The sequence below is a fragment of the Marmota monax genome, unplaced genomic scaffold, assembly GCF_021218885.2.
Source record: "Marmota monax isolate L192 unplaced genomic scaffold, Marmota_monax_Labrador192_F-V1.1 WCK01_AAM20220418_F8-fsc00145, whole genome shotgun sequence".
In the NCBI taxonomy this organism is placed as follows: Eukaryota; Metazoa; Chordata; class Mammalia; order Rodentia; family Sciuridae; genus Marmota; species Marmota monax.
In genome coordinates, this window is record NW_026695201.1 from 1,062,187 (window position 1) to 1,087,798 (window position 25,612).

Genomic DNA, 25,612 nt, shown 5'->3' on the forward strand with positions numbered 1-25,612 from the left:
AAAATTGTTTCATCCCAAAATTAGGCCTATGGTACCTGGGGGTAATGGCCCACAGATTCCAATAGGAACTCACTGTGGTTCTATTCCATTTGAGGTGCTAAATCTATTACTATGGCTGGTCATAAAAATACTGTCTGTGTGGAGCTGGCTGGTAATAATGATGATCCACCATGCTTGGCTGTGATGATGTCAAGACCTGTGACTCTGACTCCTCCTTTTGTGTATAAAGTAGGACCAGCATTGTTTTTCCGGCCTGGAGTAGGCCATGCCCCCTGTTTTTTGTCCCCAAAGGAGGTGGAAGTGAAGTTAGAAATAGAGGCGGGCTGCTGCTATATCTGTTCCCATCCCCCTTCACCATGCAGCTCTCTGTCTGGTAATGCTGCTGGCACAAACCAGGAGAGGTTCTTTTCCATTCACAGTTCCATGCCAAATGCCCACTCCTGCCACAATTAAAACACCACCCACGAGAATGGCGTCTCTTGGATTGGGACTGAAGTAACTGTTTTAAAGCCAAGGCAAGTGTAAAACCTTGTAATTGTATTGAACCTATATGCATACAAAGGTGAATAAATTCAGAAACTGTCCCTTTCTTCAGACAGGGTCAGAGGATGTCCTGACAAATCTTACTGGTGTTTTCAAATGCTACCTGTTTAACTGAATTCTAAGGCATTTGAATCTTCCATTGACTTGTTAGCTACCTGGTATAGGTGCACTACAAAATTGGAGAACTGTTCTTTGATTCCTGTTTTATCTGAGGCATTTGAATCTTTGATTTACTTGCTCTGGCCAGTGTTTCAAGAACTATTGTTAAATAGAAGTGGTAAAAGAGGGCATACCTGTCTTGTTCCAGCTTTTAGAGAGAATGTCTTCAATTTTTCTCCATTTAGAATCTTGGCAGCCTGGGACTTAGCATTGATAGGCTTTATGATGTTTTTCTAGTGTTTTGAAGATGAAGCGGTGCTCTATTTTGTCAAATGCTTTTTCTGCATCTATCAAGATGATCATATGATTCTTATCTTTAAGGCTATTGATGTGATGGATTACATTTTTGATTTCCATATGTTGAACCAACCTTGCATCCCTGGGATGAACCCCACTTGATATGTTTTTGTATTTGATTTGCCAGAATTTTATTGAGAATTTTTGCATATATGTTCATTAGAGATATTAGTCTGAAGTTTTCTTTTTTTGATGTGTCTTTGTCTGGTTTTGGAATCAGGGTGATATGGGTCTCATAGAACAAGTTTATAAGTTCTGCCTCTTTTTATATTTTCTGAAATAAATTAAAGAGTATTGGTATTAGTTCTTTTTTAAAGGTGTTGTAGAATTCTGTTGTGTATCCATCTGGTCCTGGGCTTTTCTTGGTTTGTAGACTTTTGATGGTGTCTTCTATTTCATCACTTGAAATTGATCTGTTTATATGGTGTATGTCCTCCTGATTCTATTTGGGAAAATCATAGATCTCTAGAAATCTTGATTGCCTTTGATGTATTCTATTTTATTAAAGAACATGTACTCAAAATAATTTCTAATTATCTTCTGCATTTCTGTTGTGCCTGTTAGGCTATTTCCTGTTTCATCATGTATGTTAGTAACTTGAGTTTTCTTTCTCTTTCTCTTAGTTAGTATGGCTAAGGGTCTGTCAATTTTGTTTATTTTTTTAAAAACAACTTCTTGTTTAGTCAATTATTTCAAATATTTTTGTTTAAATTTTATTTATTTCAGCTTTGATTTTAATTATTTCCTGTCTTCTACTCTTCTTGGTGTAGATTTGTTCTTCTTTTTCTAGGGCTTTGAGATTTAATGTTAAGTCATTTTTTGTTGTTGACTTTTTCTTCTTTTATGGAATTAACTCCATGCAAGGAAATTTCCTCTTAGCACTGCTTTCAGAATGTCCCAAAGATTTTAACATGTTTTGTCTTTTTAATTTCACCTTGATGTCTTCTGCAAACCATTGTTCATTCACTAGCATATTAATCAAATGTTAGGTTTTGGAGTACCTTTTATTTCTTATTTTAGCATTGATTTCTAATTTTAATTCATTATGATCTGAAAAAATTCAGGGTAGTATCTCTACTTTTTTATATTTCCTAAGAGTTGCTTTGTGGCATAGTATGTGGTCTATTTTAGAAAAAGATCCATGTGATGCTGAGAAGAAAGTGTAGCATCTTGTTGAAGGATGAAAACTATATACATAAATTAAGTCTAAATTATTGATTGCATTATTGAGTTCTATAGTTTCTTTGTTCAGTTTTTGTTTGGAAGATGTATCTAGTGATGAAAGAGGTGGGTTAAAGTCACCCAAAATTATTGTGTTGTGGTCTATTTGACTATTGAAATTGAGAAGAGGTTGTTTGATGAGCACAAATGCTTCATTGTTTGAGGCATATATATTTATAATTGTTAAGTCTTGTTGGTGTATGGTTCCCTTGAGCAGTATGTAGTGTTCTTTTTTATCCCTTTTGATTGACTTTAACCTGAAGTCTATTTTATTTGTCATGAGAATAAAAACCCCTGCTTCCATTCATACTCCATGTGAGTTGGATGATTTTTCCCATTCCTTGACCTTCAGTCTTTTTATGTTTTTTCTTATGAGATAAGTCTCTGGGAGGCAGCATATTGCTGGATATTTTTTAATCCAATCTGCTAGTCTACATCTTTTGATTGATGAGTTTAGGCAATTAACATTCAGGGTTATTATTGAGACATGCTTTGTACTCCAAGCCATTTTTTGTTTATTTTTGGTATTTAATATGACTCAGTTTCTCCTCTGATTAAATTTTTATTTAGTGTAATACTTTTCTCTCCTGGTTTTCATTATTGTTTTTTATTTCCTCTGCATGCAATATTTTGATGAAGATGTTCTGTAGTGTAGGCTTTCTAGTTGCAAATTCTTTTAACTTTTGTTTATAATGGAAGATTTTTAATTCATCATCATATCTAAAGCTTAATTTTGCTACATATAAGATTCTTGCTTGGCATTCAACTTCTTTCAGAGCTTTGTATATGTTGTTTCATAATCTCATGGCTGTGAGGTTCTGGGTTAAAAAATCTGTTGAGATATGAATTGATCCCCCTATGTGATCTGATTTCTCTCTCTTGTGGCTTTTAAGACTCTATAATAAAAATGCCTAGCATGCAGAATAAGGCATTTTATTATAATGTGTCTTGGTGTAGATCTGTTGTGATTTTGTACATTTGGTGTCCTGTAAGCCTCTTGTACTTGGTTTTCCAATTAATTTTTTATGCTTGGAGAATTTTCGTATGTTATCTCATTGAGGAGTTTGTGCATTCCTTTGGTTTGAAATTCTGTGCTTTCCTCTATCCTAATAAGTCTTCGATTTGGTCTTTTGATGCTGTCCCATAATTCTTGGATATTCTGTTCATGGTTTTTTACTGTCTTCACTGTATGATCAACTTTATTTTCCAGATTGTATACTTTGTTTTCATTATCTGATGTTCTTTCTTACAAGTGATCTAGTCTCTTGTTTATGCTTTCTATTGAGTTTTTTATTTGGTTTATTGTAGCCTTCATTTCAAGGATTTCTGACTCTTTTTTGTTGTTTTCTATATATTTATATATATATATAATTAAGTATATATAATATATAATTAATTATTATTTTGAATTATAATGAATTAATATATTATAATATAATATTATAATTAATACATAATGTATATATTATATTAATTTATATATGACAGCAAAATTCATTACAATTCTTATTACCATATAGAGCACAATTTTCATATCTCTGGCTGTACACAAAGTATATTCACACCAATTTATGTCTTCATATGTGTACTTTGGATAATAATTATCATCACATTCTACCATCATTTATAACCCCATGCCTCCTCCATGCCCCCCTACCCCTCTGCCCTATAACAAGTTTGGCTTTCAGAGTCTCTTTCTCTCTCTTAAAGTAATATTTTGCTATGTGTATTTGCTCACTTATCTCTTTGTTGGAGTTATCAATTTTTGCCTGTATTTGCTCAATTAGGTCATTTTTAAATTCACAGATCATTTTAATTATGAACCTTCTGAACTTCTTCTCTGACATTTCAGCAACTTTGCTGTCCATGGGTTCTGTTATTATACTATCCTGGTTTGTTTGGGAGCACTTTCCTTCCTTGTTTTTTCATATTGTTTATGTGTCTTCCTTTCTTGTAGAGTCGATCTGCAATATTACAATTTCTACCCTATAGTCTTGTAGTACCCACACAGATTGTCTTAACCTCACCTTGATGTTGGGCTTCCAGACCTGTTGGTATCCCTCAATGTATGCTACTTCAACTAAAGGTGGTGGTGGCAATAGCTGAGGTCACTCAACATAATAGTTGAGATGCCCCAAGATGAACGCAATATCTTACAGAGATGGAGCTGAAAGGGTGAGCCTCACACTTCCTTTGAGACATCTGCTCTGAGATGCAGCTGCTTCTAGGCCCTGTCTGTTGTCAAAAGGTAGAGGTTACTGTGTGGGGAAGGCTATAGTGATGACTGCAGTCTCCCAAGATGGACGTGGTTAGGCTTAGTCTCCCAGGTGTGGGGAGTTGAACTATGACCTACCCTGGACCTGGGTCCTTCGCAAGTCAGTGTGGGCACTTCTGGTCTGGGCCTCACCTCCTGCAGTAGTCTGCTGGTTGGAAGGGGACAGTCCTGTGCCAGAGGCTGGGTTCTGGTGGGTATCTTGTGATGGGGGAATGGACCTGGGCCTACTGTGAACCTGGTTTCAATGCAGGCCAGTGTTGATTTTATCTCACAGGAGTGAGATAAAATCTTAGGGGAGTTTTGATTTGCATTTCTCTAATTGCTATAGATGCTGAGCATTTTTCATATATTTGTTGATCGATTATATTTCTACTTCTGTGAAATGTCTTTTCAGTTTCTTATCCCATTTATTGATTGGGTTAATTTTTTTTTTTGGTGTTAAGTTTTTTTTTTTTTTTTGAGTTCTTTATGCATCCTAGAGATTAATCCTGTATTGCAGATGCATGAGATAAAGTTCTTCCCCCCCCCCCCCAGTTTGTAGTGTCTCTCCTCATGTTATGATTGTTTCCATTGCTGAGAAGAAGCTCTTTCATTTGAATCCATCCCATTTATTGATTCTTGGTTTTACTTCTTGTGATTTAGGAGTCTTCTTAAGAAAGTCAGATCCTAGGCCAACAGGATTAAGATTTGGGTATGGCTATCAGCATGGATCTCCAGGTTTTTTTTTTTTTTTTTTTCTGTTAGCTCATGGTTCTCTGTTCTAATGTCTGTCTTTTATATACTTTGAGTTGGTTTTGGTACAGGGTGAGAGATAGAAGGTTAATTTTATTTTACTGCATATAAATTTTCAGGTTTGCCCGCATCACTTGTTTAATAGGCTATCTCTTCCCCAGTGAATATTTTTAGCAACTTTGTCTAGTATGACATAACTGCATTTATTTAGATTTGTCTCTGTGTCCTCTGTACCATTGATGTACAAGTCTATTTTGGTGCTGATACCATTCAATTTTGGTTACTACTACTTTGTAATATACTTTAAGGTCTGGCATTGTGATGACTCCTGCTTCACTTTTCTTGCTAAGGACTGATTCAGCTATTCTGGATTTCTTATTTTTTCAAATAAATTTTAAGATTGCTATTTCTATTTCTATAAAGAATGTCATTGGGGATGGATCACACCTGGGAGACTAAGCCTAACCACGTCCATCTTGGGACACTGCAGAGGAGGTACTGTTTCTGGCTGCTCTCTGGAATTAAACCAAGAAATCAGTCAGGTGGCATCTCCACAAGGTCTCATCTAGATGGAATACAACATCTCAGAGCATGTGACAGAACCCCTACAGAGCAAATTTTTGAAGAAACCATCTAAGCTGCGACTATCTGCACACAAATCAGAGCCTCTGTATTCCAGTAAGACTCCAGACTCCGGACCCAAAGCCTGCAGTTCTAGCACACTTGGGCGCTCAAGTGGTGTAACAGAAACACCTAATCATCTGCACTCTGCTCCCACACAGGCCACAGGGCTTCAATCTAGCCACAGCACAAAGCCGTCTCAGCTCCTCGACCTCACCAGACACTGGTGATGGAAAAGACCGCCTTCTTCTTGGAAAACCCCCCTCACCATATTTTTGGTGGGCATGGCTATCAGTGTGGATTTCTGTTTGAACAGGTACCTGGTTTCCAACTTCCTCCCCCTCCCACCTCCCTCCTCCCCAGCTGCAATTACTGGGCTCAGTGACTACCCAGCACAAAAACTGCTCTCAGTTAAATGGGAGCCAAAGTGCTGGCTATCAGCTATCAGTGCAGACCTCCATTTGAACAGGCACCTGGTTTCCAACTTCCTCCCCATTCCTCCCTCCCCAGCTGTGATTAATTGGCACAGAAAATGCTCAGCACAAAATCTGCTTTCAGCTGAATGGGAGCTAGGGCACAGTGCAACCAGGGCACCACCCATCTGGCGCAAGCCCAAGAGAGAGAGACACCACAGTTGAGACCTGATAAGCAAAAGAGGTGAGGGATCTAGAGATTTAAGAGCAAAAAATCTGAAGCAAATTAGACAACCCAGGATTGAGACAATGGGGAGAGTGGGGTTCAAGTCCTCTCACCTTGGTTAAGACAATTCCACCTATTGGAAGAGAAGAGAAGCAGAAATAAAACAGAATTCTAAGAGTTTTGTTTGTTGTTGTTGTTATTTTTATTCATTTTTATTTTATTATTATTCTCTTTTCTTTTTTCTTTCTTCTCTCTCTTTTTCTCTTTCTTTCTTTCCTTTTTTTCTCATTTCTTCTTCTTGCACCCTCCAAACATTGCTATTCTAACAGCTTGTAATTTTCTAAATACATATATGTGCCTGTTTTTATGTAATCTACTGTCCTCCCATGTACATGTCTACTCTAAATTACCTCCTGTCTATTCTTGTCTAACCCTCTTCATTAGAGTTATCCTTCAAATTTCCTAAGGTAAATTAACCCCATACCCTCACATCTTTCCCCATTAGCATATTTTCCTATGACTGTCACTCAGTTCACTGTCTACTAACAGAAACTGCACACCTTTTATGAAACTACTGATTATATTTAAGTATTAATTGAATCTAACAGTTTTGGATATTGAGACTAAATATAAATGTCTTAATAACACTAATTTGTTCATAGGTGATGTACTGTTGATATTAGGATCTGTAACATTGTTCTTCTACACAAAGGAGGGATCATGGAGCCATAAAATAGCACAACAAATCTATAGGGTAAAAACAACAACACACCAGTCACATAGAGCAGGGAAAAAAATGTGAGCAACATGAAAAGACAAGGGAAGAAAGTACCACAAATAATTCAAGACAACACATCGTTAGAGCAATTGACAGCTACAGCAGAAGGAATCAGAGAAAGACTTTAGGATATGCATGAATAAATTGTTTTGGGGTCTCAAAGAAGACATTAGACAACAAATACAGACAATGATGATCACTTTGACAATGAGCTACATAAACAAATCCAAGAAGCAAAAGATCAACTCAACAGGGAAATAGAGGTTATAAAAAAATACCAGAAATCCTTGAAATGAAGAAAATAATAAGCCAAATTAAAAACTCAAATGAGAGCATCACCAATAGAGTAGACCACTTATAAGATATGACATCAGATAATGAAGACAAACTATATCATCTTGAAAAGAACATAGACAGCACAGTGAAAATGATAAGATACCATGAGTAGAACATCCAAGAAATATGGGATAGCATAAAAAATACCAAATTTAAGAGTTATGGGGATAGAGGAAGGCATAGAGTTCCAAACAAAGGAATGAGCAACATGTTCAATGAAATAATATCAGAAAATTTTCCAGATATGAAGAATGAAACAGAAATCCATATCCAAGAAGCCTACAGGAAGCCAAGTATACAAAATCACAATAGATCCACACCAAGACACATAATAAAAATTACCAACACACAGAATAAGGAGAGAATTTTAAAAGCCACAAGAGAAAGGAATCAGATTACATATAGGGATAAACCAATTAGGATAACAGCAGAATTTTCAACACATACCCAGAAAGCTAGAACATCCTGGAACAACATATTTCAAACTCTGAAAGATAATGGGTGCTAACCAAGAATCTTGTATCCAGCAAAATGAAGCTTCAAATTTGAAGATGAAATAAAAACCTTCCATGATAAACAAAAGTTAAAAGAATTTATAGCTAGAATACTGGCAGTACAAAACATCATTAGCAAAATATTTCATGAAGAGGAAATGAAAAAAACAATGAAAACCATAAGAGAAAGGTAGCACACTAAAGGAAAAACTAATCTAAGAGAAAAGCAAAGTCAAATTAAAAAAAAAAAACAAAAGTTAACAAATATGGCTGGAAATACAAACCATGTCTCAATAGTAACCCTAAATGTCAATTGCTTAAACTCACCAATCAAGAAACATAGGCTAGCAGATTGGATTTAAAAAAATCCAACAATATGCTGCCTACAGGAGACTCATCTAGTAGGGAAAGACATACACAGACTGAAGTTGAAAGGTTGGGAAAAATCATACCACTCACATAGACTGCAGAAGCAATCAGGGGTCTCCATACTCATATCAAATAAAGTAGACTTCAAGCCAAGGTTAATCAAAATGGATAAAGATGGACATTACATACTGTTCAAGGAAATAATGCACCAGCAAGACATAACAATCATAAATATATGTGCCCCAAACAATGGTACAGCTATGTTCATCAAACAAACTCTTCTCAAATTCAAGAGTCAAATTGACCACAACACAATAATCATGGGTTACTTTAACACACCTCTCTCACCACTAGATAGATCATCCAAACAAAAGTTGAGTAAAGAAACTATAGAGCACAATAACGATTAATAACTTAGACTTAACTAACATATATAGAATATTTCAACTGGCATCAAGCAGATAAACTTTCTTCTCAGCATCACATGGATCCTTCTCTAAAATAGACCATATACTATGTCACAAGGCAACTCTTAGCAAATACAAAAAACTAGAGATACAACATGAATTCTATCAGATCATATGGAATGAAATTGGAAATAAAAAAATAAAAAAATAAAAAATGTATGCATCACATGGAGACTAAACAATATGCTACTGAATAAATAATGGGTTACAGATGATATAAAGGAGGAGATTAAAAATTCTGAGGTAAACAAGAACACCGACACAACATATCGAAATCTCTGGGAAACTATGAAAGCAGTACTAAGAGGAAAATTCATTGCATGGAGTTCGTTCCTTAAAAGAAGAAATGTCAACAAATAAATGACCTCACACAACATCTCAAAGCCTTAGAATAAGAAGAACAACTCTTCTACAGCAGCAGAAGCAGTAGAAGGCAAGAAATAACTAAAATTAGAGCTGAAATCAATGAAATCCAAACAAAAGAAACAATTTAAAAAATTGACCAAACAAAAATTTGGTTCTTTGAAAAATAAAAAAAAAAAATTGGCACACTCTTAGCCACGCTAATGAAGAGAAGGAGAGAGAGAACTCAAATTACCAGCATACGTGACAAAAAAGGCAATATCACAACAGACACTACAGAAAGACAGAAGATAATTAGAAATTATTTTAAAAACTTATACTCCAATAAAATAGAAGACACTAAAGGCATCAAAAAATTTCTTAAGTCATATTATCTGCCCAGATTGAGTCAGGAAGGTGTACATAACTTAAACAGACCAATATCAAGTGAAGAAATAGAAGAAGCCATCAAAAGATTACCAACAAAGAAAAGCCCAGGACCAGATGGATACACAGCTGAGTTCTACAAGTGCTTTAAAGAAGAACTAATACCAATACTCTTCAATTTATATCAGGAAATAGAAAACTTAGGTAGAACTTCCAGATTCATTCTATGAGGCCAATATCACCCTGATTCCAAAACAAGACAAAGACACTTCAAAAAAAGAAACTTCAGACCAATATCTCTAATGAACATAGATGCAAAAATTCTCAATAAAATTCTGGCAAATAGAATACAAAAACAAATCAAAAGATCATGCACCATGATCAAGTGGGATTCATCCCAGGGATGCAAGGTTGGTTTAACATACGGAAATCAAAAAATGTAATTCATCACATCAATAAACTTAAAGATAAGAATTATATAATCATCTCAATAGATGCAGAAAAAGCATTTGAGAAAATACAGCACTGCTTTATGCTCAAAACACTAGAAAAACTAGGAATAACAGGAACATATCCCAACATTGTAAAGGCCACCTATGCTAAGCCTCAGGCCAATATCATTCTAAATGGAGAAACATTGAAGGCATTCCCTCTAAAATATGGAACAAGATAGGGATGCCATCTTTCACCACTTCAACATAGTTCTTGAAACACTGGCCAGAGCAATTAGAAAGACAAAAGAAATTAAAGGGATATGTATAGGAAAAGAAGAACTTAAATTAGCTCTACTTGCTGACTATATGATTCTATACCTAGAAGACCAAAAAAAACCTCCTCCAGAAAACTTCTAAAACTAGTAAATGAATTCAGCAATGTAGCAGGATATAAAATCAATACCCATAAGTCAAAGGCATTTCTGTAATATCAATTACACATCCTCTGAGAAGGAAATGAGGAAAACTAGGCCATTCACAATATCCTCAAAATAATAAGATACTTTGGAATCAACTTAACAAAAGAGGTGAAAGATCTACACAATGAAAACTACAGAACCCTAAAGAAAGACATCAAAGAAGACCTTAGAAGATGGAAGGATCTGCCTTGCTCTTGGATAGGCAGAATTAATATTATCAAAATGACCATACTAACAAAAGAACTATACAGATTTAATGCAATTCCAAACAAAATCTCAATGGCATTCCTCATAGAAATAGAAAAAGCAATCATGAAATTCATCTGTAAAAGTAAGATACCCAGAATAGCTAAAGCAATTCTAAGCAGGAAGAGTTAAGCAGGTGGTATTGCTATACAGACCTTAAATAATACTACAGAGTAATAGTAACAAAAACAGCATGGTTTGGCACCAAAACAGGCCAGAAGACCAATGGTACAGAATAGATGACATAGAGACTAACCCACAAAATTACAACTATCTTATATTAGACAAAGGTGCCAAAAACATGCACTAGAGAAAAGATAGCATCTTCAACAAATGGTGCTGGGAAAACTGGAAATCCATGTGCAACAAAATGAAATTAAACCCCTATCTCTCACCAAGCACAAACTTAACTCAAAATGGATCAAGGACCTATGAATTAAATCAGAAACTCTGCGTCTAATAGAAGAAAAAGTAGGCCCTGATCTTCATCACATGGGATTAGGCCCCAATTTTCTTAATAAGGTGCCTATAGTGCAAGAATTAAAACCAAGAATCAATAAATGGGATGGAATCAAACTAAAAAGTTTCTCTTCAGCAAAAGAAACAATCTGGTAAGGTGAACAGAGAGCCTACATACTGGGAGCAAATATTTACCCCTCACACTTCAGATGAAGCACTAATCTCTAGGGTATATAAAGAACTCAAATAGCTAAACACTAAGAAAAAAAACAAAAACTCAATTACAAAATGGGCTAAGGACCTAAACAGACACTTCTCAGAAGAGAATATACAATCAATAAATAAATATATGAAAAAATGCTCATCATCTCTAACAATCAGAGAAATGCAAATCAAAGCCACTCTAAGATATCATCTCACTCCAGTCAGAATGGCATCTATTAAGAAGACAAACAACAATAAGTGTTGGTGAGGATATGGGGAAAATTTACACCTCATATATTGCTGGTGGGACTGCAAATTGGTGCAGCCAATTTGGAAAGCAGTTTTCCTTGGAAAACTGGGTATGGAACCATCATTTGACCCAGCTATTCCTCTCCTTGTACTATACCCAGAGGACTTAAAAACAGCCTATTACAGGGACACAGCCACATCAATGTTTATAGCAGCACAATTCACAATAGCTAAACTGTGGAGCCAACCTAGATGTCCTTCAGTGGAAGAATGGTTAAAAAATGTGGCATATATACACAATGGAATTTTACTCAGCAATAAAAGACAATAAAATCATGGCATTTGCAGGTAAATGGATAGCATTGGAGAAGATAATGCTAAGTGAAGTCAGCCAATGCCAAAAAAAAAAAAAAACAAATACCAAATGTTTTCTGTGATATAGGGAGGTTGACTCATCATGGGATAGGGAGGAATATCATGGGTGGAATAGATGAATTCAAGATAGGGAAGAGGGTTGGGAGGAAAAGGGAGGGAGTAGGGGAGTAACAAGGATGGTGGAATGTGATGGACATCATGATGCAAAGTACATGTATGAAGATTGAATTGGATGTCAACATACTTTATATACAAACAGAAATACAAAAAGCATGATATTTATGTGTATTAAGAATTGTAATGCAAGAAAATAAATAAATAATGTTAGATTAGGTAGAGGGAAGTGAAAGGAGGGAAAGGCAGGGGATGCGGGGGTAAGCAAAATAGTATAATAAAACAGACATTATTACTGTTAGTATGTATGTGACTGTATGACCAATGTGATTCTATAATATGTATCCTCAGAAAAATGAGGAATTATATCCCATCTATGTATGATACATCAAAGTATATAAGTGCATTCTACTGTCATGTATAACTAATTAAAACAAATTAAAAAAAGAAAAATTAAGAAAAAAATGTCATTGATATTTTACTAGGAACTGGATTTAATCTGTATAAAGCTTTTGGCAATATGGTGATTTTGACATATTAATTCTGCCTATCCAGGAACATGGGAGATTTTTCCAACTTCTAAGGTTTCTTCAATATATTTCTTTAGTGTTCTGTAATTTTCATTGTAGAGGTCTTTCAGCTATTTTTTTAGATTTATTCCCAAGTTGTGTTTTTTTTTTTTTTTTTGAGGCTATTGTGAATGGGTAGTTGGCCTAATTTCTCTTTCAGTAAATTTACCACTGATGTATAGAAATCCATTTGATTTATGGGAGTAGATTTTATGTCTTGCTACTTTGCTTAATATATTTATTAGTTCTAGAAGTTTTATGGTGGAATTTTTTTGATCTTCTAAATATAGAATCACGTCATCAGCAAATAGTGATCATTTGAGTTCTTCTTTACCTATTTGTATCACTTTAATTTCTTTTTTTTTCTAATTGCTGTGGCTAGAGTTTCAAGGATGGTGTTGAACACAAGTGGTTAAAGAGGACATTCTTGTTTTGTTCCAGTTTTTAGTAGGAATGCTTTCAATTTTTTTCTCAATTTAGGATGTTGCTGGCTTTGGGTTAAGTATGTATACCTTTTACAATGTTGAGGTATGTCATACTATCCCTAGTTTTTCTAATGTTTTGAACATGATGGTGTGCTGTATTTTGACATATGCTTTTTCTGCATTTACTGAGATGATTATATGATTCTTGTATCTAAATCTATTAATATGATGAATTACATTTATTGATTTCTGTATGTTGAACCAACCTCACATCCCTGAAATGAACCCCATTTGATCATGTTGCTCTATCTTTTCAATATTTTTTTGTATGCAATTTGCCAGAATTTTATTGAAAATTTTTGGATCTATGTTCATCAGGGATATTGGTCTGAAGTTTTCTTTCCTTGATATGTCTTTATCTGGTTTTGATATCGGGGTGATATTAGCCTCATATAATGAATTTGCAAGGGTTCCCTCCTTTTCTATTTCATGGAATACTTTGAGGAGTATTGGTGTTAATTCTTCTTTGAAAGTCTTGTAAAACTCAGCTGAGAATCCATCTGGTACTGGGATTTTCTTGGTTGGTAAGCTTTTGATGATGTTTTGTATTTCCTTACTTGAAATTGATCTGTTTAAGTCATTTATTACCTCCTCATTCAGTTTAGGTATTTCATATGTCTCTAGAAATTTGTTGATGTCTTCAATATTTTCTATTCTTTTGGAATATAAATTTTCAAAATAGTTTCTAATTATATTCTGTATTTCAGACATGTCCATTGTGATATTTACTTCTTCATCTTAGTAATTTGAGTTTTCTCTCTTTTTCTCTTCTTTAGCATGGCCAGGGGTTTATCTACTTTTTCAAAAAACAACTTTTTGTTTTGTCAATTTTTTTCCAATTCTTTCTTTCTTTCTTTCTTTCTTTCTTTCTTTCTTTCTTTCTTTCTTTCTTTCTTTCTTTCTTTCTTTCTTTCTTTCTTCAATTTCATTGATTTCAGCTCCAAATTTAATTATTTCCTTGCTTTTATTGCTTTTGGTGTTAATTTGTTCTTCTTTTACTAGGGCTTTCAGATATAGTGGTAGGTTATTTATTTGTTGACTTTTTATTCTTTTAATAAATGTGCTCAGTGCAATAAGCATTCCTGTTAGTACTGCCTTCATAGTGTCCCAGCGATTTTCATATTTTATATCAGTGTTCTCATTTACCTGTAAGAATTTTTTTATATCATCTTCGATTTCTTCTACTATCCAGTCACATTCAATAGTGTATTATTTAGTCTCCATTTGTTACAGTTGGTGGTCTTTTCAATTTTATCATTGATTTCTAATTTCATTCCTTTGTGGTCTTATAGAATGCATGGTGTTATTGTTTTTATTTTTTATTTTATTTTTTAAATTTTTGGTATTTACTAAGAGTTGCTTTGTGGCATAAGACATGGTGTATTTTAGAATGGGAGTCTCATTCTGCTGAAAAGAAAGTATATTTTCTCATTGATGGATAAAATTTTCTATATATGTCTTTTATGTCTAAATTATTGATTGTAGTATTTAGATCTATAGGTTTTTTTCTTAGTTTTTGTTTGGAAAATATGTCCAGTAGTGAGATAGTTTTGTTAAAAATCACCCAGTATTATTGTACTGTGGTCTATTTGACTCTTGAAATTGAGAATGATTTATTTGATGTACATAGATGCTTCATTGTTTGGGAAATAAATATTTATAACTGTTATGTTCTGCTTATATATAATTCCATTAAGAATTATAAAATGTTCTTCTTTGTATCTTATGATTAACTTTAGTTTGAAATCTACTTTATATGAGATGAGAATGGAAACCCTTTCTTGTTTATACAATCCATATGAGTGATAAGTTTATTTTCATGTTTTTACCTTCAGCCTGTGGTTGTCTTTGCTCATGATGTAAGTCTCTTGAAGGCAGCACATTGTTGCTTGCTTCTTAATCCAATCTGTAGGTCTATGTCTTTTGATTGATGAATTTAGGCTGTTCACATTCAAGATTATTATTGAGATATGATTATGTATTTCCTATCATTTTGATTTATTTCTGGTTTTTGATTTGTCTTAGTTTCTCAATTGGTTGAATGTCCCTTTAGTATAGGTTTTAATTTTGTTTTTCACTTCAAACTCATAGAATATTTTGTTGAGAATGTTCTGTAGTGTAGGCTTTCTAGTTGTGAATTCTTTTAATTTTTGTTTATCATGGAAGATTTTAATTTTATCTTCAAGTCTGAAATAATTTTTCTGTGTATTCCTTTCATGGTTGGCATCTGTTTTATTTCAGAGCTTGAAATACATTATTCCAGGACCTCCTAGCTTTGAGGGTTTGGGTTGAGAAATCAGTTGAGATTCACATCAATGTTCATAGCAGCTTAATTCAAAATAGGTAAACTGTTTAACCAACCTACATGCCCTACAACAGGTGCATGGATAAAGTAAGTCTGCTATATATACACAATGGCATATTAATCAGCCTTAAAGAAGAACAAAAATCAGATATTTTGTGGTCTGATAGAATATTGCAGATAAATGGATGGAGTTGGAGAATATGATGCTGAGCCAAATAAGTCAATCCCCCCACCAAAAAAAGAGTATATGTTTTATCTAACATATGGATGTAGATCCATAATTAGAGAGGAGGGGAAAGGGAAGAATGGAGGAACTTTGGATTGGGAAGAGGGGTGTGAGAGCAGATGAGGTGATATGGGGATGGGAAAGATGGTGGAATGACAGAGGCATAATTACCCTTTGTACATGTATGAGATTGCACAAATGGTGTGACTCTCCATTTTAGAGAACCAGAGAAATGAAGAATAGTGTTCCATTTGTGTACAATGAGTCAAATGCATTCTGCTCTCATGTATAACTAATTAGAACAAATAAAAAAGTTAAAAATAAAATTCCCATATGACTATATTGGAATTTTTAATTGATATATATATATATATATATATATTGATATCTATATCTATATCTATATCTATATTTCTATATATATATATATCAAATATATATATATATATATATATATATATATATATATATATATATATATATCACACATACATACATACTGGGATTTAAACCCAAGACAGTATACTACTGAACCACTTTTTAATTTTATTTCTTTAGAGACAGAATCTCAGAATCTCATTATTGCCCAGGATGACCTCAAATATTCATACCTGCTTCCTCAGTTCATAAGTATCTGGAATCAATGGTGGGAGCTGCCTCACCCAGCTAGGCTTTCTATCTTTCAATGCCTTTTCCATTTTCCATAGCCTTTATATCTGCATTGAATTACAAAAAAAAAACCAAAAAAACAAAAAAAAAACCTTTCAGATCTTCTGTTTCAAAAGTATTTCAAAATTATTTCAATTTCTTTTGTTTAACACACCTTTTAAATTTTTATGTAATCATAGCAATAACAGTTATTTTAGAAGTTAAATTTGCTTTACCAATGTGCCATTATTTTATTTTTTAAATTATTTACTTTCTTTTCATCTATGATTTTCTTCATAACTTTCAGCATTTCAAATATAATTTCCTATCTGTTTGATTAAACTAAACTGTTTATTTTGTCTGATGACTTCCATTCCTGGTGGATTATTTCCATCTCTGTCCTCTAGTTTTGGACTATAGCTAATGCTAAAAAAGGCCTTTGTGTGTGTATCCTGCACAGCTTGTTTGAGGGGGTTCCCTTGTTCAACTTTGCTTTAAATTTTACCAGGTTTCATAGAGTTGTTAAACATCTGCATTTACTTTTTTGTTATTATGCATTTTATTCCAGGATCATGCAAGTAGATATTTGTTAACTCTAACTCAGACCAGTGATTTGTATTTCTCAGAACGTGAAAAGCAAAAGCAACCAGCATTCAGCAAAAATATAGTTAGCTTCCTTTCCTTTATACTTGGATGGATGTTTTTCTAGATTATTCCATCATAGAATTGAGCATACAGAAGAAGCCTGGATTCCAACTTCAACATTTTTTGCCCACTAAGACCCTATCTTCAGACCCACAAGACCAGAGTAGGGGACCACTAGGGAACTGGGGTGTAACAATATCTTGTATACACTGATGCCAGATGATATTTTCCCCTCCAGTTTTACATTTCTTTGCTTTTTTTCCCAAAAGAAATCCCCTTATTACATTGTAAATGCAGCTATGTGTTTGAAACAATTTAAAATATAGTCTCTCATTTCTGGGTGTTTTGTACTATCATGTCTTGTTAAGCTATGTCCTGGGTCACCTCGACAGACACAACTGCATCACTATGTGTGCTGACTTCACACAGAGGATTTTCAGGGTTGTGTGATGAATTATTGTTCTAGGTTTGGAAAGGGAGCCAAGGAGGAAGGACTGAGGTTAGACTGAATGGATAGGAGTAAGAGAGCAGAGATGAGACCCTGGGAGCTGAGATGGAATCTAAGTGAAGAATGAGATTAAAGGTAAGTGAAGAAGCAGGAGGGAGAAGAAAGGAGAGAGAAACAGAAGGGGGAGAGAGGACACTCAGATGAGAAGAGATGGGAGGACAGAAAGTCACATAGAAGGTCAGACTCACAAGGGATAATAGTTAATATTCAGTTCTCTCTAGTCATTTTACATACAAGGACATTGAGACCAGAGTAATTCAATGCAGGTGTCCCATTCAGGAGATCACCATGAAGCTCAGGCTGAATGTCCTTTGACTGCAAGAAATTTGGTGTAAGGGAAAATAAATACACAAGCCCTATGTAGGGAAGTCAGAAGGTCAAGAGAGAAACTTGAGGAAGGGGAAAGGAGAAGCCCAGTACAGGCAGGAACGGTGACAGGCCATGGGATTCTCAGGAGGGAAGCTGAGGTTGGTGTTGGTGAGGTGGGAGCCGTCAGATGGCAAATGAGATTGTGTAGGGAGGGGAGTTCATGTCTGGGTCTGAGGAAAGCTGTGTGGGGAAGGAGAATATCAGGAGTTGTAGTGGTGTGCAGGGGAGCAACAGTGAGACATTTTCGGAAGAGCTTAAGCATGCTTGTTCCCTAAGCCACAAAGATTCAAGAAGAAGAATCCTGAGGGAGGGACTTGCGACAAAGAGAAGAATCCTGGATGCCCCTGGGATAGCAGAGATGCTGGGCTGAGTTCCATTTGGCCTACAACTTTTTCACTGGATTTTCCTCATGTTTTCCTGTGACCAGGGAGCATACCACTGTCCATGATCTGTATAACCTCTCATTTCCTCTGTCAAATAATTTTTTTTTCCTTTTTGTGGTCCTGGTCACTTCCCACCTATTTTGTCTCTTGACTTTCTCCTACAGTGTTGCTCTCTCTCAGCTCCCCCAGATCTCAGCATCCCCCAGGCAGCTCCCAATGGTGTCCATCCTTTCCTTTGTCCTCCTCAGACCTTGCCTTTCACCTTCCATAGCCGAGACCTCCCTCAGGGGTGCAGCGGACTGGGGAGCTGCAGATCCTCAGTGGGAACCACCAGCTGCTACCTGCATCCCTGACCAGGGGGAAAGTTGAGTGGAATTAACATTGAATTCTTCTTCCACTCCCTTTATATTTAAGTGCATAAATCCCTTGATAGGAACTAACTGAGTGTAACTGTGGGCTGGTAGGTGTGGCTGGGGAAGTGGGTTCCTGGGACATGTCTTTGGGGTATATATTTTGTGCTTGATGAGTAGAACTCTCTCTCTCTCTTTGCTTCTGGGTATTCGTGTCCAGAGCTGCTTTCCTCTGCCACACTCTTCTACCATGATGTCCTGCCTCACCTTGGCCCCTGAGTAGTCAAGATGGCCACATGTGGACTAAAAGCTCTGAAACAGAGACCCAAAATAAACTTTTCATTCTTAAAATTGTTCTTCTCCGGTCCTTTTGTCACAGAAGTAAAAATGCTCACTAAACCACCTCTTTCTCTTTCTCCTGCATCTGTTCTATCCTTTGTTTCTCTTATTAACTCACAACATTTTGGTCCCAGAACCTCATTCCTTATTTAGTTAATTTTTGTCCCTCTCTTATGTACCGTACCCCCAAACCAACTGTCTTCTCCTTGCTCTCCATACCTCACACTCACGAGCAGCAGTCTTATGTTTTTTTATGATCCAGGGTAAAATGAAAATGTGGAGACTTGTCCTAGTCATTCTGGCAGCAATCACAGCATGCCATAGACTGGGTGGCTTATAACCACTAGAAAATTACTTTTTCTGGAGTCTTGAAAGTTCAAAATTAAGGTAGATTTGTTTTATAGTGGGACCTGCATTTGGTTAATCAAAGGCATCTTCAGAATATTTCTTCACGTGGTGGAAATGTAATTTGGTCTCTCTGGGATCCCTATTATAAGGCACTAATCTCATTTCTGAGGGCTGAGACTGCATGACCTCATTACTTCCCAGAGGCCCCATATCCTAATATTATCTACTGGGTGGTCAGGATCCCAATATATGAACTTGGGAAGACATAAAGATTTAGATCATAGCAGGTTTGTGTTCAAAAGGTAAGGGAGGGAGTGCTTTTAAAGGCGCTAAAATACAAAACTTCTGCATTTCTATGGAAGGTTATGCATCTGTGTTTTTATTTAGTTTCTTAATGTTACATCTCTTGGGCACAGGGATACTATTAGGATCATTGTAGGAACTCTTAGGCATCTTGAGGGGCTCACTCCATGATGACATGCAATGATCCTTACTGCTGCTAGACTGTATGGGATAGTTAATATCTCTTTCCCCAAACAGTCCCCCCAACACTTGGCACATGAGTAACCACTGAGAAATTGGAATCAAATTACTTGGAGATGCATGTGATGGAACAAGAGTGGGCAAGAGGCTCACCCTGACCAGTTACAAAACAACTTGGTTCAGGCTGTGCATGGGATATTTGCACTTATGTTCTGCCCACATACTGTTGGATGCATGTCATATTCTCCCTTTGTGCCTGTAAGGTATGAAATAATGGCAGAGGCTGATGGCAGAATTGGCCAAACCTGCCCCTACAATGAGACCTGGTAACTGCAGTGGTGGCGGGATGGAGATGGAGAGGCAGAGTATAGAGTTACCAAGGTCCCAGAGACTGTGGAGCAGGTAAAAAAGTACTGACCATGCAGGTAAGGTTGTGGGGGGAAGAACCCTTCATAAGCTGGGGATGGACCTATGAGCTCCCATGCAAATTTCATTGAACTTCATTTATGAAACACAAATTCAATAAAATTCCTATAAAATTCAAGGTAGGATTACAGAGAATTAAATGTGTTACTAGATTGGCTGCATGCCTCACAGAGCCAGCCCTGGATACATGATCCACAGACTCAGTAGGTGATACTGTTTCAGAGGACAGTAATATGGGCTTCTGAAAAAGAAAACAAAGTAACCAGTGATGTCAGATATATGAATGAGGTGGAGTGGTGGGTGGTGTAGGAAAGAGAACACATGGGGGAATAATTCAAATTTATTACAATAAGAGAAACTCTTAAGATTCTGGGTTCCATATCCAGCAATAAAAGAAGTGTCCCTAGTGGTAAGGTGACTTTTCAGTGCTACACAAGACTTGTTCCATAGCAGTTGAACTAGGGAAAAATGAACAGGATGGATGTTTGTAACAATGAGAGAAGTTGGAAGACTGGGCAGAGAGTCAGAATATTTGAGGAAATGGAAAACTGAGTAGGTGCTCAGGGATTTGAAAGGGAACAGATTTTCTCTGTTTCAGGCAGAAAAGTTGTGTGTTTTTGGTTAAAAGGAAGTCAGAAGAGAGGTCTGTGGGGTAGATTTATTTAGAACAGAAATCAAAGGACGACTTCTCTGAGAGAAAGAAGAAGCATCTGCAAGGGCCATGCTGTTTCTGCTACTCCTCTTGCTCGCTGCTCTCTTCCCAGGCAGTGTCAATGAAGGTTGTAAGAACTGGGGCAACTAACCAGATGGGTGTGTGTGTGTATGTGTGTGTGTGTATGTATGTGTGTGTGTGTGTGTGTGGTGATGGTAGTTTCCCCTGCACATAGTTGGAGAGAACCAAGCTGGCCCCATTCTGTGTGTTCTTACTCAAGCCCTCTGTGCTCTCATGGAGGCTGTTGGTAGAGCATGGGACCCTGGGGGCCAGCAGATGTCAGCTAAGGTAATGGTAGCTCTCCACTTTTCCAGATTCTGAGTCTTCCCACTCTGACACCTACTTTCCCAATTCTCTCCCTCCAAAATGTTTCATTTCTGCCTATTTTATCTATTCTTTTGCCACAGGATTGGAGGAGCCTGTCTTCTATCATCTCATGCAGACATAATCCTTTCATGACCATTCCTGGGTACATGTGGGCTCAGGCTGGTTGGGAGAGCTGCAGACTCACAGATGGAACAGCAAGCAGCTCTAATACCATCATTTACCTGTATCCCTGGTCCAGGGGCAACTTCAGTAATAATGAGTTGATAGATCTGGAAAAGTTTTTCCATGTACACTTCGGTGACCATCAGGAATTTTACATTTTTAAATTAATGTTTAAAGGTGAGTTCCCTTTCCTTGCTGGGAGAATAAATTGATGAGGAGTGGGACATCTCAGTGAAATCTTATTCCTCAGGGAAACAGCCTACTCTGCTCTGAATCTTACTCCTACTCCACTCTCTTCAGAATAAAACTGCAATCACACTCTCAGCACGTGCAATAAACACAACCAGATTCTTCAAAAACTTTAGTTTTTGCTACTTATTAACTGCTCTCTCATTGGCTGCAGGGCTGTGTTTTATTATCTCCCCTCAGAGGCATCCTGTGGCCACACTACTCCCCAGTTTTTAATTCAGCTTCTTCATTCTTTGTTTGACTCCTTACAGTGTAGTTTTCTTTCCCATTTAATCTCTTCAGTCATCCCTGTCTGAACTGTCATAGTGACCATGGATACATTCACCCAAGTTTGTTAAGTCTCAGCTCTCTCGCATTAAGTCCTTCACCCTCACACCATCACTATGACCTTTGAACAATTCCCTCCCTTCTTCATATTATCATCTCTTCCTCCACTTCCAGCTCCTACCAGTTCCCCTTTCTGTGAATCTCTGAACAGACCACACTGGGGTCCATCACTTAAACTCCCCAAACACCCTTCGGTTTTATAGTCTTTTGCTTCCACTCATTCCATTTCCTCCCTTTTCTTTTTTTCTCCTCTAAATCAATACTCTTTTTCTCCAGATCCCTTTCATCTACAGGTGACAGCAGGCTGTGAACTACACTCTGGGAAGTCCTGGGTAGGCTCCGTGCATGTAGCTATCCAAGGATATGATTTCCTGAGCTTCCAGAATAAAACATGGTCACCATCTCCAAAGGGTGGAAGAAAGGCCCAGAAAGCCTGTGAAATACTCAATGTGAACCAAGCCTACACAGATAGGATACATACGCTCCTCAGTGACACCTTCCCACGTTTCACCTTGGGTCTTCTTGATGCAGGGGAGGCTCATCTCCAGCAACAAGGTCAGTCTTGTACCTAAATTTCCAAGAATTTTTTCTGTTTTGAAGTCAAATTTAGGATAAAAAGAGTTGAGGAATCCGAGTGACATTTCCAGAAGGGGGAAGTATATATTCATGTAGTCTCATGGGGAGTTCTGAACCTCTTAGTCTATGTTAGAGTCTATGTGGATGTCTTTTCTGTCTTTTGCAGTGAAGCCTGAGACCTGGTTGTCCAGTGGCCCCAATCCTGGGCCTGTCCATCTGCCGCAGTCCGGCTGCAGCAAAATAAACAGGGGGTGACGAACAACTTGTGTGCATTGATACAGCAGGAGTGGGAGCCGTTTATTGCAGGACAGGAGCGGTATTTATACATTCCACACAGCTTATCTAATTAGCATAAACTAGATACATCAGTCAACCAATAAGAAATCTCCATACTTAATGGCTCGCTTTTGTTACTTCTCAAACCACTCCCTCTGGCATTTTGCCAGGCACCATCCAGACTTGTTTACGAACTCTAACATTCCCCTGGCAAAATGCCAGGTGTTATTTTGACTTGTTTACAGACTCTAACATTTCCCCCTTTTGTTTAATTTAAATAACGACCATAGTGGTTTTTACAGAAACACCATAAATAACCTGCTACAAACAGAAAGGGAGGATACAAAATGCCACAATACCAAGCCAATTGATGGCTCCATGCAAGAAGCCCTTGGAAAAATTATACCAGCAATGACACTGTTAGCAAAGATACCGAGTTACAATTTGTTATAGATTACAGTTTGTTGTCTCAGTCCAGGTAAAGCAGTGTCTCAATAGATTAACTCACAGTCCAGGTAAATCACAGTCCAGGTAAGTTCTGCAGGCAGCGAGCTTAAATCACAGTCCAGGTAAGTTCTGCAGGCAGCTAGCTTAAATCACAGTCCAGGTAAGTTCTGCAGGCAGCTAGCTTGATCCGAAGTCTCGTCCGTTTCTCAGCCGAAATCTCGTCCGGTTCTCAGCAACACTGGAAATTCTTCCACCTTCGTCTTCACTGGCACTGGGACAAAGGCAGGAACTCCGGATGGCTAAAGAAAATCCTATAGTATTCTACTAAGAAAACAACCTTCTGAACAATTTAGTACATTATCTCAAGGGTTTTTTTTGCATTTGAAATAAGCATTAATAGTGCTCATTACTCATCAGCTTCCAGGTGTGGGAGAACCATTGTAGCTTAGTTATTGGCATTGAAAATGACCAAACATCAGGGACGCTGGTAGTGTCTTCTGCTGGCTGTAGTGCCTGGGCAGCCCCAGATCATCCTGGGGAGTGTCCCGGACTCAAACTGCTACTGGGCACAGGGAGCAAGAGCCTGCGAGACTGTGCCTCCAGGTCAGGTCTAGATTTGGGCTTGCAGCAGTGGAAGAGCCAGCTCCCCGGCCAGGAGGCGGGGAAGAGCCAGTTGCCGCCGCCTCTTGGAAAATCCTTGCTGCGCTGTGACCGGCTTGCACACTTGGCAGCCGCCTCTCCGCTTCACGCACCCTCCGGTAACGAAAAGTATTTAGTAATAGCCTTTTGCTGCAACTTTTTTCCTGATAATCCTTCCTCCTCTGATAATCTTTCTTCTTCTGAACTTTCTGTTTCTTTCCGACTAGAGTTCCTGGGCTTCTATCAACACATGCCCTAACTATTCTTGGTTCCACTGGGGTGCCTTCTTCCCTTAGTAATTTACTTCTCACCCCTTCCATATTTTCATCACAAAGACAATACAACATTTTAAGACAAAACAAGACACAAACATGCTGTATCAATCTTCTCCATTTTCTCAAAATGGCCATTTTTCCTCTCGCCCTATCTGCCTAGGGATGAGCAGATTGCTCCCGTCCTATCTATGGACGGGCAGCTTTTTTTCGTCACTTACCCCCAAGTGTCCCAGGGCTCCCCGTAACGGGCCACCATCTGCCGCAGCCCGGCTGGCTGGGCAAAATAATCGGGGGGTGACGAATAACTTGTGTACTTGATACAGCAGGAGTGGGAGCCATTTATTGCAGGACAGGAGCGGTATTTATACATTCCACACAGCTTATCTAATTAGCATAAACTAGATACATCAGTCAACCAATAAGAAATCTCCATACTTAATGGCTCGCTTTTGTTACTTCTCAAACCACTCCCTCTGGCATTTTGCCAGGCACCATCCAGACTTGTTTACGAACTCTAACATTCCCCTGGCAAAATGCCAGGTGTTATTTTGACTTGTTTACAGACTCTAACAGCCATCTACTGCTGGTGTGCCAAGTGTCCGGCTTCTACCCAAAGACTGTGTAGGTGATGTGGATGTGAGGGGAACAGGAGAAGCTGGGCACTCAGAGAGGTGATATCCTGCCCAATGGTGATGGGACATGGCATCTCCAAGCAACCCTGGATGTGGCAGCTGGGGAGGCGGCTGGCCTGGCCTGCAGGGTGAAGCACAGCAGCCTAGGAGGGCAGGACCTCATCCTCTACTGGGGTGGTAAGAGTGGGACCCAGGCTGGAGATGGTTGGATATCTTCTAGCAGAGCATGAGAACCAGGTAAAAAATTGGGATTGATAAATTTCCTATCAAAAAAGAAGAAAAATATATAATTCAAAGAATGGAAGAATTTAAAATAAGGAATCTGTAGATGCAGATTCAAACAACATCCTGCTGTCCACTTGAATCTGCAGCACCTCCTAGTGCCCTGGGCTGGATCCTCTTGGCTGTGATAGTGACCCTGGCTCTTCTGACAGGTCTTGGATTTTGGTTTAGGAAATGCTGGTGAGTTCTTCGTATCCATCTTTCCTGTTCGTCCCTCCTCCCCAGAGCTCTTCCCTTCTTTTTAATCTTTGTTTTCACTTTTTCTTCTCCTCCCAGCCCTATTCCAATTTTCTCCTCTGTTGTCACCTCCACCTTATGAAGGTCTGTTATTTTTTTGTTCACTTAGGACACACTGTGAAGCTACCTGCAGTGCTGTCCCTTTGAAGTGAGGACCCAGCTACCCA

At 37.5% G+C, this 25,612-nt stretch overlaps 1 pseudogene; it reads left to right on the forward strand.

The window, feature by feature from the left end:
- The first annotated feature begins 21,025 nt into the window (after positions 1–21,025).
- Positions 21,026–25,392, forward strand: LOC124082637 (T-cell surface glycoprotein CD1a-like; annotated as a pseudogene).
- The last annotated feature ends 220 nt before the right edge of the window (positions 25,393–25,612 follow it).